This window comes from Mesoplodon densirostris, chromosome 6 (assembly GCF_025265405.1).
Source record: "Mesoplodon densirostris isolate mMesDen1 chromosome 6, mMesDen1 primary haplotype, whole genome shotgun sequence".
Classification (NCBI taxonomy): domain Eukaryota; kingdom Metazoa; phylum Chordata; class Mammalia; order Artiodactyla; family Ziphiidae; genus Mesoplodon; species Mesoplodon densirostris.
Genome location: NC_082666.1, coordinates 119577116 through 119591106, shown reverse-complemented (window position 1 = coordinate 119591106; position 13991 = coordinate 119577116). Strand labels below are relative to the sequence as shown.

Genomic DNA, 13991 nt, shown 5'->3' with positions numbered 1-13991 from the left:
GAAATATACATACGCCAATCAATGTCACTGGCCGGCCTTCAGGAAGCAGGGGGAGAGGAGGAGAGGCAGGGAGGGAGTCCAGGGCCTTCTGCCTCTGGCTCATCCCTGGTAGAGAAAGCCGGGCCAGCTTCCCTGCAGGCCAGCACGGCTCCACCTTGCCCCAAGCCTCACATACTCTGTGCTCTGAGAAAAGCGAGTCCCGGGGGCTGGCCGGGGCCCTCTCGCTTCCAGGAAAGGAGGAGGGTAGCCTGCAGTACAGCCTGCTCCCTGGGATTTGCAGGGCTCTCCTGATTAGCAGGACACACGTGCCCCACCTCACTTTCTCCCATACAAACCAAACTTTCAGGCTTCCAGTAAAAGTGAGGATACAACAGTGGGTTTGGGTTTGGGTCTGGGTTCGGGTCTGCCGACCCCCGCCTTTGGAAGAACAACCCAGAAATCCTGGGAACCAGGGGGTAGAATGCAAGGCCTTCAGGTGAGCTGGCTGCCTCCCTGCACCCACCCAGCCCAACCTGACAGCAGAGCATAGGGAAAGACCGCAAGGGGAGAAGGGAACCTGCCTAGAAGGAAAGGAATCAGTGAGAGCCAGGAGTCAGTTGGCCCAGGGCCAGTCCCTGCCCCCAGGGCTGCAGTCAACAAATATTTATTAACAACTTACTACATTGGGATTGACATATATACACTAATATGTATAAAATGGATAACTAATAAGAACCTGCTATATAAAAAAATAAATTAAATAAAATTCAAAAACTTTTTTAAATAAAAAATAAAAATAATTATAAATAATAAAATTTTTTTAAAAAAAGAACTTACTACACAATTTGTTAAACTACCCTTCTGAGATTTAACCAATTTACTACTACTACTACTATCTGGGGGTAAGGATGCCAGCTTCATAAGATTCTAACCAACGCTGAGTATTAAAATAGGATTCCATCTTTGCCAAATAGGTTAAAAACCATTTTCATCATTCTTTTAATTTGCATTCCTTTGATTACCAGTGTGGTTAATTGCCTGTCACTCTCCTTTGCCCATTTTTGCTGACCTCCATTTACCTTTTTTTTTTCCATTGGTGTACTTAGAGTTCATCGTATGGTAAAAATATTAACCTTTTGTCACATGTTACAAATACTCTTCCTAATTAGTCATTTGCCCTTTAATTTCATTAACTGGTCTTACAAAATTTTTAAGTAAAGTCAAATATATCCCACTTTTCCTATAAGGTTTCTGCTTTTAATATCATGCTTGGAAAACCCTTTCTCACCCTGAAATTACAGAAATATATACCCATTTTTTCTTGCATTAAAAAAATTTAAATCTCTAAGTCACCTACGATTTAATTTGACATAGCGTGACAAAGAGAATCTAACTTAAAAAAAAATAGCCAATTATCCCAATGTTTTTTAATGAACAGTCTATTGTCCTTGTAAACCTCAACTGTGGAGTCTATAAAAGGGAAGAACCAGAGGTGAAGTCAACTACATCCTTTGTGCTAAGAAAGCCCACGGGGGCTTCCCTGGTGGCGCAGTGGTTGAGTCCGCCTGCTGATGCAGGGGACACAGGTTCGTGCCCTGGTCTGGGAGGATCCCACATGCCGCGGAGCGGCTGGGCCCATGAGCCATGGCTGCTGAGCCTGCGCGTCCTGGAGCCTGTGCTCCGCAACGGGAGAGGCCACAACAGTGAGAGGCCTGCGTACCGCAAAAAAAAAAGAAAGGCCACAGGTGGCTGTTCTGTTGGTGAAACCTAAGTGCAGGGCTGTGGTGCCATCTCTTTCTCTTCCTCCCTCCTGCTCAGAGGTACAGGCTCGACTACCATGAGAAGGAAGTCCTATGTGCTAAGGATGGCAGAGCAGAAAGATCAATTGAAGACAGCCTGCATTCTTGCAGGCACCACTGAGCAGGAACCCAGCTTCCCACAGTGAATCGCCAGATGCTTTACATGCTGTTTGCCCAAACCAGCCTTGACTGGACTCTGGTATTTGCATCTGAACACTCCTGTAACTCATCCACAATCCTTTCTTCCCTAATTTCATAATAATAAGAATTGCTAGGATTTACTGGTGTCTGCCAGGCACTGTGCTAAGCAATTTGTTTTCATTATCTCATTTACTCTTCTCAACAACCTTATTTTAGATTCCACAGTACTCCCCTAATTATAAGTATCAATGACAGCTTTTCAGAGCATAAAAAGATACTGCATTAAATGTACACATCACTGAGACACCTATTTCAGAAACATGAAAATAAAACAAAAAAGCATTTTAAAATTGAGGAAATATGGTATCAACCCCATTTTACAGATGTAGATACTGAGGCTAAAAAGACTTGCTCAAAATCACACCGTAACTAGTAATAAATAATACCATTGTTGTTTGCTAAATTCCTACATGTACTGAGGTTTGTTTTTGGACGTTTCTGGTCTGTTCTATTTATCTATCCTGTGTCAATGTCACATTTAATTTTTTATTTTTAATTTTTTCTGGTAAAGCAAGTTCAACTTCACTATTTTCTTTTAAAAATTGTTCTTGGCTATTCTTACACATTCATTCTTTCAGAAAAAAACTTTTAAAGTCATCTTATATGAAAAGACAACCCTCAGAATGGGAGAAAATATTTGCAAACGAAGCAACTGACAAAGGATTAATCTCCAAAATATACAAGCAGCTCATGCAGCTCAATATCAAAAAAACAAACAACCCAATCCAAAAATGGGCAGAAGACCTAAACAGACATTTCTCCAAAGAAGATATACAGAGTGCCAACAAACACATGAAAGGATGCTCAACATCACTAATCATTAGAGAAATGCAAATCAAAACTACAATGAAGTATCACCTCACACCGGTCAGAATGGCCAACATCAAAAAATCTAGAAACTATAAATGCTGGAGAGGGTGTGGAGAAAAGGGAGCCCTCTTGCACTGTTGATGGGAATGTAAATTGATACAGCCACTATGGAGAACAGTATGGAGGTTCCTTAAAAAAACTGCAAACAGGGGCCTCCCTGGTGGCGCAGTGGTTAAGAGTCCGCCTGCCGATGCAGGGGATACGGGTTCGTGCCCCGGTCTGGGAGGATCCCATATGCCGCGGAGCGGCTGGGCCCGTGAGCCATGGCCGCTGGGCCTGCGCGTCCGGAGCCTGTGCTCCGCAACGGGAGAGGCCACAACAGTGAGAGGCCCACATACCGCAAAAAAAGAAAAAAAAAAAAAAACTGCAAACAGAACTACCATACGACCCAGCAATCCCACTGCTGGGCATATACCCTGAGGAAACCATAATTCAAAGAGTCATGTACCACAGTGTTCACTGCAGCTCTATTTACAATAGCCAGGACATGGAAGCAACCTAAGTGTCCATCGACAGATGAATGGATAAAGAAGACGTGGCACATATATACAATGGAATATTACTCAGCCATAAAAAGAAACGAAATTGAGTTATTTGTAGCGAGGTGGATGGACCTAGAGTCTGTCATACAGAGTGAAGTCAGTAAGAAAGAGAAAAACAAATACCGTATGCTAACACAGATATATGGAATCTAAAAAAAAAAAAAAAAAAAAAAAAGGTCATGAAGAACCTAGGGGCAGGACAGGAATAAAGACTTAGACCTACTAGAGAATGGACTTGAGGACACGGGGAGAGGGAAGGGTAAGGTGGGACAAAGTGAGAGAGTGGCATGGACATATATACACTACCAAATGTAAAACTATGTAATGTAAATGTAAAACTGCAAACTATGTACAGCAGACCAGTTTTCCTTAAAATGTATGCATTCATAGAAAAAATTAAAAATATATAACAAACTGTTATTTCTTGGTGGTAGGTTTAATGGTAACGTGTTATCTTTTTATTAGTCTGCAGTTTCTACAATGAACTTGCATTACTTTAAGAAGAAGGTTAAGGGAGTTTCCTGGTGCTCTAGTGGTTAGGATTTGGCGTGCTTTCACTGCTGTGGCTAGGGTTCAATCCCTGGTTGGAGGAACTGAGATCCTGCAACTCGGGCAGGGCAGCCAAAAAAATATGAAGAAAGTTCATTTTAGAGTTCAATTAGGAAATGGGGAAGGCTTTTTTTTTTTTTTCAAAAATATTTATTTATTTTTGGCTGCATTGGGCCTTCATCGCTGCACACGGGCTTCCTCTAGTTGCAGAGCGCAGGGGCCACTCTTCGTTGCAGTGCGCGGGCTTCTCACTGCGGTGGCTTCTCTTGTTGCGGAGCACGGGCTCTAGAGCGCAGGCTCAGTAGCTGTGGCGCACGGGCTTAGTTGCTTCGCGGCATGTGGGATCTTCCCGGACCAGGGCTCGAACCCGTGTATCCTGCGTTGGCAGGCGGATTTTTTTTTTTCTTTTTTGTGGTACGCGGGCCTCTCACTGTTGTGGCCTCTTCCGTTGCGGAGCACAGGCTCCGGACGCGCAGCCCCAGCGGCCATGGCTCACGGGCCCAGCCGCTCCGCGGCATGTGGGATCCTCCCAGACCAGGGCACGAACCCGCACCCCCTGCATCAGCAGGCGGACTCCCAACCACCGCGCCACCAGGGAAGCCCGGGAAAGGTTTAATGATGACCAAGTGGAAGCCTTTTCTCTCCCCTTTTTAAAGATCTTCACTTAGAGTCTGGAGGTGGATTCCAGTCCTAATCTGCCATGGGCTGGACTTCATGTGTGCCTGGTGCCCCAACCTGCCTGCTCCGGTGACAGGGCCTCACCTCAGTTCTCCTGAATCAGAGCTTCCTGGGTGAGATCCAGGTATCTATACGCGCAGTTCTGACAGATCAACCTGGCTCTTGTCTGGGGCACTGGTCTGACATTTCAGTCTAGTCAGGACTGCTGGACTAGACACAGACTAGCTCCGACACTCTGCGGTTTACAGAAACTCTTTGAAGTCAGTTCCCCCTCTCTGCCAAATGGGTACTACAATGTCTGCCGTGCCCTTCCTACAGGGAAACGACACTCAGTGAGAACTCCTTGCACAGAGACGAACTGTTGGCATTGCAAAGTGTCTAGCATGTAGGGACTCTGAAGCCAGAGTCCTCAATCATTTATACCCACCTGGCTCCCAGATCTGTGCCAACACGAGGGAGCAGGCAGCCTGAGGCTGGGCCCTTGCCTCCTGAACAGCCAGGCCTGCTCTCTGACTCTGGTCGAAAAACAAATCTCCCTTCTCTTTTGCAGCTCTGTGAACCACAGTTTACAAAGCACAGTTCCCCCGATCCTGAGCGTAGTGGGTTGAATAATACCACCACCCTCCAAATCCAGGTCTACCCAAAACCCCAGAATGGAACCTCATTGAAAAATATGGTCTTTGCAGATATAATGATTTAAGGATCTCAGAGATGAAGTCATCTTGGATTTAGGGTAGTCCCTAAATCCAATGATGACTATGTTTATAAGATAAAGGAGAGGGAGATTTGCACACAGAGACACACAGAGGAGAAGTCCATGTGCAGACAGAGGCAGAGATGGGAGTTATGCTGCCACAAGCCAAGGAACACTTGGAGCCACCAGAAGCTGGAAGAGGCAAGGAAGGATGCCCCCTAGAGCCTTCAGAGTGAATGTGGCCTTGCTGACCCCTTGATTTCAACCTTCTGGCCTCCAGATCTAATACATTTCTGTTGTTTTAAGCCACAGAGTGTGGTCATTTGTTAGGGTGGCCTTAGGAAACTAATACTTTGATGATGGAATTAAGGCTCGATAACTTTTTTTTTTTTTTTTTTTTGTGGTATGTGGGCCTCTCGTTGTTGTGGCCTCTCCAGTTGGGGAGCACAGGCTCTGGACGCACAGGCTCAGCGGCCATGGCTCACGGGCCCAGCCGCTCCGCGGCATGTGGGATCTTCCCGGACCGGGGCACGAACCCGTGTCCCCTGCATCGGCAGGCGGACTCTCAACCACTGCGCCACCCGGGAAGCCCAAGGCTCGATAACTTTTATCTGAGACTCTCTTGCTATGGTTGGCAAAATTCCAAGATGGTTCCCAATGACCCTTGTCTTTGTGTATGGGCAGGACCTGAAAATGAGATATCATTCCTGTTATTAGGTTACATTATCTTCCAAAAGGGATTTTGCTGGTATCAGCTGACCAAATTAGTTGACCTTAAGATAGATAAATGATCCTGTATGGGTCAGAACTAATCAGGTAATGGGTTCCTCCTGGCGAAAGGGATTTGAACCAGAGAAGGATTCAACATGACAGTAACTTTTCCAGGGTGGAAGTCCAGCAGACCCCGATTTAACCAAGTGATCCAGGAAAACATCACTAGTAATGAGACATCAACATCATGAATGCCTTGACATGATGCTCTTAAAAGGATGCAACATCATTTTTGTGATATTCTTGCTAAAAATGCATGACCTTGTTCTAAGGAAGAAAGATAGAGGAATGGTTACAGATTGAAGGAGACTAAAGAGAAATAACAACTAAATGCAACATGGGATGGCAGACTGGATCCTGGGACAGAAGAAAGACATCAGCGAAAATATTGGTAAAATTTAAATAAGGCCTGTAGTTTAAAGTTTTGCACCAATGTTGATTTCCTGTTCGTGATAATTATACTATGGAGTGAGGGATATAAAGGAACTCTGCTATATTCTTTGCAACTTTTTTTTTTTTTTTTTTTTTTTTTTTTTTGCGGTATGCGGGCCTCTCACTGTTGTGGCCTCCCCCGTTGCGGAGCACAGGCTCCGGACGCGCAAGGCTCAGCGGCCATGGCTCACGGGCCCAGCCGCTCCGCGGCATATGGGATCCTCCCAGACCGGGGCACGAACCCGTATCCCCTGCATCGGCAGGCGGACTCTCAACCACTTGCGCCACCAGGGAGGCCCTTCTTTGCAACTTTTAAGTCTAAAACGAGTTTTTAAAAAAAGGTTTAAAATGAAAGGAAATGACTGAGCAGATAAACAGGGGTTGCCTCAGGGCCACAGGATTAGACTTCTCCCATACTTCTTTATACTTGTCAGTAAGTATGCATTACTCTCGATAATCAGGGGCAGGAGGTTGGATGGAGTAAGTGGACTGGTGCAAAGGATGTAGATTTGGGGCCACTGGAGTTGCTCTGGATAAGAGCAGGCTGGACCCCAAGACACCACTGCTGAAACGAGCAGCAAGTCTTTGATAGAGAAACAGCTAAGACTTAGAGAATACTGGTACCTTAGACCCCAGAGCCCTTCAAAATAACTGGATCCAACCTAAATTTCTAGCCACGTCACTTGCTCTTTCTTCTATCAGCCACTCTGACCTAGGGTGACCACCCCTGCCCCAGGAATATACATCTCAGTGCCATTATCCACACAACTCTCCCGGCCAGGAGCCCTCCCTCTCTTCTTAACTTTCAAAACTTCGCTTAATTCCACCTCTAGGAAGCCTTTCCAGACCACTCCTGCCCCCCATCGCCTTGCCTTCTACCGGCCTCTTTAAGTATCTCTTGTCTGTTCCACTCAATGGAGCTTAACGAATGCCACAGATAGCATGTTAAGTTTCCATATGTACTCAGCTCATCCCCACACATATTTTACAAGCCTCTTTGGAACAGAGACAGTGTTTGCCTGTCTTCGTGGAGCGGGAGCTCTCTTAGCTGAGCTCTGCTGGCTGGGCCCATCCCTGCAGCAAAGAGGCTCCCTCTGCTGTCACCAGTCCAGGATTCATTGACCAAGAGTCTGTTGTGTCTCTTCCCAAACTTCTTCTTTTTTCTTTTTAAAAATAAAGTTATTTATTTATTTTTGGCTGTGTTGGGTCTTTGTTGCTGCACACGGCCTTTCTCTAGTTGCGGCAGGTGCTACTCTTCGTTGCAGTGGGCGGGCTTCTCACTGTGGTGGCTTCTCTTGTTGCAGAGCTCGGGCTCTAGGCACACAGGCTTCAGTAGTTATGGCTTGTGGGCTCCAGAGCGCAGGCTCAGTAGTTGTGGTGCACGGGGCTTAGTTGCTTCGCGGCATGTGGGACCTTCCCGGACCAGGGATCGAACCCGTGTACCCTGCATTGGCAGGCGGATTCTTAACCACTGCACCACCAGGGGAGTCCATTCCCAAACTTCTTTATGCCAGTTGTTTGTTTTTATGATTCTAATTTAATTAAATAGTAACTGAAATATAAACGGAGAAAAAGTTTTTATTTCTACAAAAATGAAACTTAAGTGATCTAGAAGAGCAATTCTGAAATTGTGGTCTTAGAAGACACCTAGGGTCACTGAGACTGTTTCAGGTCTGCAAGGTAAAAACTAGTTTTATTATAAAATTAAGATGTTAAAAGCTTTTTCACGCTCATTTTTGAGGCTACATGAAGTGTGATGAATGTGTGCCTATGCAGTCTTAAGTTTTCTGAAAATTTCTAAGGTAGAAGTTTAGGGTATGAATATGTGTGTTCTCAGAGATTAACTCAGTTTGTTTTCAGAGATTAACTCGGTTTGTCCACCGAGTATTTACCAGCAAATGTATGCTATACCTATTTTAACCTGTTATCTCATTATTATCTAAGAAATCATTATTTTGAAATCCTGAAGATGCACAAAAATGTAAAAATAATGCCACTTTTTCCTCGACTTTTTTTTTATTTTGGGAAGTTATTTTTCATAAAAATATGCTTTTTATGTTAACATGTAATGACCTTTTATTCATTTAAAATAGCGAATGAATAAACAACATTTTATATGTTTTCACTTTTAACATGGTAAATAATAGATATAGCCAAAAAATGAAAAACAATATTAAGGAATCCTAGGATCAGAAAGTTTGAGAACTGCTTATCTAGAAAGATGTGTTACAAATGGGAAAAAAAAAAGATGCATTAGTGCATTAAAAAAGTAGGATTCTGCACATGGACTGGTTTGCAAATGTCTTAAATTATTGCTCTATTATTATTATTATGTTTTTTTGTGTGTGTGTGGTACGCGGGCCTCTCACTGTTGTGGCCTCTCCCGTTGCGGAGCACAGGCTCTGGACGTGCAGGCTCAGCGGCCATGGCTCACGGGCCCAGCCGCTCCGCAGCATGTGGGATCTTCCCAGACCGGGGCACGAACCCGTGTCCCCTGCATCGGCAGGCGAACTCTCAACCACTGCGCCACCAGGGAAGCCCTATTATTATTTTTTAATGGAGACTAATTAACAGATGTATATATCCTGTCACCCAGCAATCTCACTTCTGAGAATTTCTTCAGTAGTCATACACATAGGAAATGCCATTTGTAAAGTTATTCACTGTAGCACTGTACATAATGACAAAACATGCAAACAACCCAAGTTGGGGGAGAGAGGGATGCAACATATGTTGGTTTAAAAATTACTTTTGCTTTCCTATTCTGGAATAATATGCAGCTATAGTAAAAGAGTAATAAAAGTATTTCTATGCCGATGGGGAAAGATCTAGAATAGTTGCTAGGTGAAAAAAGCAAGGTGCTAAACAATGCCTAAAATGTTAACTTATAGCATTTGTAAAAATGGGGTGGGATGGGCAGAGGTGAGACTTTTCACTGTATGGGGTGAGGGGGGGTGTGTAGTTGCTTTTTCAAGTTTTTTATCCTCCTGATCTTTGAACTATGTGAATATATAGCCTAGTGAAAAAATGTTTTTCCATTAAAAATTTCTTTCTTCCAGTTTTATTGAGATATAATTGACATACGGTGAAAAAAATTTAAAAGAAAAGAAACAAAAAATCACAAGTGTGATTTTTATATACAAACAATTTGCAAGTTTAATTAGGGGACCTAGAGACCCAAAGAAAAAGGCTTAGCCCTAAATCAGGCTTTGGCAAATAAAGATATATGCATATTGGGGGTGGGGGAATTGGATGAAGGCAGCCAAAAGGTACAAACTTCCAGTTATAAGAAAAATAAGTAGTAGGGAAGTAATGTACCACACGGTAAATATAATTAACACTGCTGTAGGTTATATATGAAAGTTGAGAGTTAAATCTTAAGAGTTCTCATCACAAGGAGAAAAAATTTTTTTCTATTTCTTTCATCTTTTATCTCTATGAGATGATGTATGTTCATTAAATTTATTGTGGTACTCATTTCATAACTGTATATAAATCAAACCATTATGCTGTACACCTTAAACTTACACCGTGCTGTATGTCAGTCTGGAAGAAAAAACTGGAAGAAAAAAATGCATGCACATGTTTTTAAGGAAAAATGAATTGTTCAAAACATGGATTTTTGAAAAAATTCCCAACGTTTAGCTGACATTTTTTATTAATTACTAATTCTGAGTGCATTGAGTAAGAGCCTCTAGGGACTCAATGGTAATAAATTCAGGACAGTCACATTCTTATTCCACCAAACCCCAGGACTCTCCTGGGCCTGAAGCTGGAGGAAGGTTAGGAGGCCCAGTGTTGCAGTCAGATCTGAGGCAGGGAATTTGGTTTCCCACATAGGGGCATGCCAAGTGCTCTCTCCGGGCTGATTCTGTGGCCACCTTCCCTCCCACAGGGGGCTCTGCCTCTGGATCTCACCCAGGGCCCAACAAGGGGTACCCCCTGGGAGCCTCGATGGCCACAGTAAGGGTGAGAACAAGGCAGCTGGACCTCGAAGACCTTGTGGTGAGGTCGCCCTGCTTGCCCCAGGAGGGCACGAGGCCCCTGGCTGGCGGTAGACTCTGGACTCCTTATCTGCAGGCATTCTGCCAGCCCGCCAGCCTCGAGGTCAGCAAAGTCCCATTGTAGACACCGAGAGTCCTGCCTGGGGCCCCATCATCATGACCCTTCCTCAGCCTCTCCCCACCCTCCTATGTCTCCAGGGAGTCAGGAAGAGAGGGGAGAAGACTCCTCCAGAAGAAATTTCTATCCACACAAGCAGAGAACTTCCCAAATAAGCACAGGGACAACTGGCTCCTTTTTCTTCATGTTTCCAAGGAAAAGTCTAGGATTATCAGCAATTTTATCATCACACTTAGGAATGAAAACTGCACCTTTCTTTGGTCCTCTCAATCAAGCCTCTTGGCCACTAGCAAACAATGTGACTTGGAAACACCAGTTAACACCTCTAGATCCAGTTTCTTTAGCTGTAAAACAAAGGGCCTAGACTCGAAGATTCCCAAAGTCCCTCCAGTTCAATATCCTATCATGGGTGGTTCTGCAAAACGCTTAAGCGTTATTTTCTGCAGGCATCAAGTACGAAAAGGCTGAATTATTCTGGAGGAGATCCCGATTTCCAGACATATACATCTGTTCATGGCACTGACACTTAGATCGCAAGATCCTGTAAATATTGGACATGTATTGACGGTCCTCCTGGAACTGAGTGAGGTGTGAACAGGTAAGGAAGAGAAGATGGTGGAAGGGGTTTGAAAACCGAAACCAGTCCAGTGACTGATAATTTACGGTGCGTGCGCATGCGCGAACACACACGCACGCATGCGCGCAGATACACACGCAGTGCTAGTCCTAACCGCCTCTTATCAGCCCTGAAACTGAGTATCTCCGTTACCTGAAAGAATCAAAGTAGCTCCCAAAACCAAAGGTGGAAAAAAAGTCTTTGTGGGACAGTGAATATGTGGAACAATCCCTGGCAGGCCACTGAAAAGAGGCCTATCCGGAAAGGCATGGAAATTGCATCCATGTTCCCAAGGAGGTGATGAATCAACCCTACGTCTGGGCTCATACCATTGCTACAACCCAACCTACCTATCAGCTCCTGGGACCCCTAAATAATCCACTCCATCCCAGAGAAGATGATGATAATGGTGATGTAGATGACCACAAACCTCTACTATGCTCCAGGCACAACCACAACATGATGCACAGCAGTGAGGACAGGTCTACAGACGTTCAGAAGTGTCTCCTGCTGGAGAGTGATGGGGCCAGGTTATGAACAGATTTACCTGGCTCAAAAGCCTGGAATTCTCCTGTCACCTTATACCATCTCTAGTAGAGTGCTGTCTTCTCTGAACTTGACCAAACACAACAGTGTGACCTCTCTTGTGTTGCTACCTTATTCTTCATGTATGGATGTTCTTTCTCCCCCACCAACAAGTGTCTCCAGGAGCCAGGCCCCATCCCCTCTTTGCACTCTCCAGTGGCCAAGCGCAGAGCCAAGCACGGACCAGGCACTGTGTATTTACACACTGAAGTGATGAAATACTGAGAGCCACGGGGCCCTGGTACCTCAACGTAGTCTTCTTGCCTAAATGACAAGGCCAATCATTCTGTTTGGTGCTCTCTGCAACCCAGGAAGAGCACCACTAGTCTATATAGTGGCTATCACACAATTTATGAAAAACTCACCTCTGAGCCTCCAACAGGAAATGGAATATGCAGTTTTCAATTTCAGGTGCTAAAAGTTATGATTCTCGACATTCTTTCTCTTGCTTCATTAAGTTTCTCTCAGTTTTTATGGCTCTTGTTTTAAGAGTTAAGGATTAATTGTAGATGCTATGGGTAAGAGACCACAGATCTAATCTGACTCCTTCTTCCAGACACAGGGCAAGTTAAGAGCAGAGCTGGGACAGAGGCCAGGAAGCCAGGCCAATACCCACCACATTACCACCACCACTTCCCAGCAGCCGACCTAACTGGCCTGGGGTTCCTAGGAAAGAGTGACTCCAGACAAAACCAAGCCCAGGGAGGCTCCAGGAGGAAGGGTCAGGTCAAAGCTGCTCCTCCTCCCACCCTTTCTTAGGCCCCCAGGAGAGCCCTCAGCCACTCTCCAAATCATGCTCACATACTCACGGACACCCAGGCCCTAGCAGACTCTAGATCCTCAAAACTGAAGCCACAAGCCAGAGCTGCGGAAAATTTCTTGACTCAATTGGACCCCAGGATCACACTGTAAACTGCTTGGATGGTATTTTTTCCCATTGCCCTAACCCACCAAGAGAGGGCAGCCTGAGCCAGACCACCTAACCCGGTCGGTAGGGACCAAAAATAGCTAAAAAGCCATGCCCAGGGGATAAGCCAGGTCGGAGTTTAGTTAGTCCCTCCTTTGCCATCCTCCAGCTCCTGCTCCGGGCCGGCCGGAAGATACGGGTCATTTATCTCCAGCTGGGAGGCGGTCTGGCCAGGGTGGGGTGAGGGACTCAGTTCCTGAAAAGCAAAGTCCAGACACCAGTGCACCATCAGAGCCGCCCCGTGAGCTGCCCACCAGATTTGCCCATCTACTCTCTGCTTTTTCTGAGCTCGAGTTCATGGGCTCCAGGAAACCTCTCAGTCTTTTAGTGCGGCTATCGACATCCTGCTCCGGCTCCCACATCCCGCGCTCTCCAGCCAAAGGGACCGTAGCTGCGCCTTCTCTTCCCTCGCCACCAAGTAACCCTCGTCGTGGCACCGCGGCCAGGTAGCCAGGTGTCGCCTCCATCCAGCGTCCCGGTCCGCATGCGGGTGCGCCGGAGCGACTCCCGAAACCGCGGCCGGGCTCGGGGTCCTCTGCGCAGCCGTGCCCCCACCCCCACCCGGTGACCCCGAGCCCCGGAGGCGCACTGCTCCCGCGCGCGATGCCCTATCCCCGGGGCACGGAGCCGCCCCTCCCGTACGCCCTCCCCACCTCACCTGAAGCTGGGCGGACGCCACCTGGCTCGGCGCACCCTCACAAACCAGGCCCTCGGGCGGCCCGAAGCGGCAGCAGCAGCGGCAGCAGCAGCGCAGCTAGGTCGGCGCGCCCGCGCAGGGAGCACGCCTGCCCTCACCCCCCGGCTTGCGTCCTTCCCCCGCGCGGCGCGCATGCCCCGCTATATACCCTGCGCGTCACGGCCGGGCCCGCCCCCGCTCTCGCCCCGCCCCGCCCCCGCCCCACCCCACTCTCCCCAGGGCCTGCCACGTGGGGCCCTGGCTGGCTGTAGGGCTACGTGTGTGAGCCGGCTGCCAGCCGCCCGCTAGACCCGACCAGCGCTTGGCTTGCCCAGGCTTGCGGGGCGAGCCAGCGCACTTCTGCGCCTAGCCCGCCGAGAGCCTAGCTTCATCTCGTAACCCTGCCGCGAATTCCATCCCACAGGCTCCTCCTTCCTCTGGAAACCTCCCATTAAGACCTTTTCCTCCTTACGTGGGAAGTTCTCACAACCCGGCCTCCATCTCCTCGGA

General features: G+C 46.7%; 1 protein-coding gene across 1 annotated transcript in view; it reads right to left on the bottom strand.

The window, feature by feature from the left end:
• Positions 1 to 13614, bottom strand: part of SLC39A14 (solute carrier family 39 member 14) — a 45956-nt gene extending 32342 nt beyond the window's left edge. Inside the window, exon 1 of the mRNA XM_060102505.1 lies at positions 13464 to 13614. The gene's annotated coding sequence lies outside the window, so the exon portion shown is untranslated. The remainder of the gene's footprint in view (positions 1 to 13463) is intronic.
• Positions 13615 to 13991: the final 377 nt, after the last annotated feature.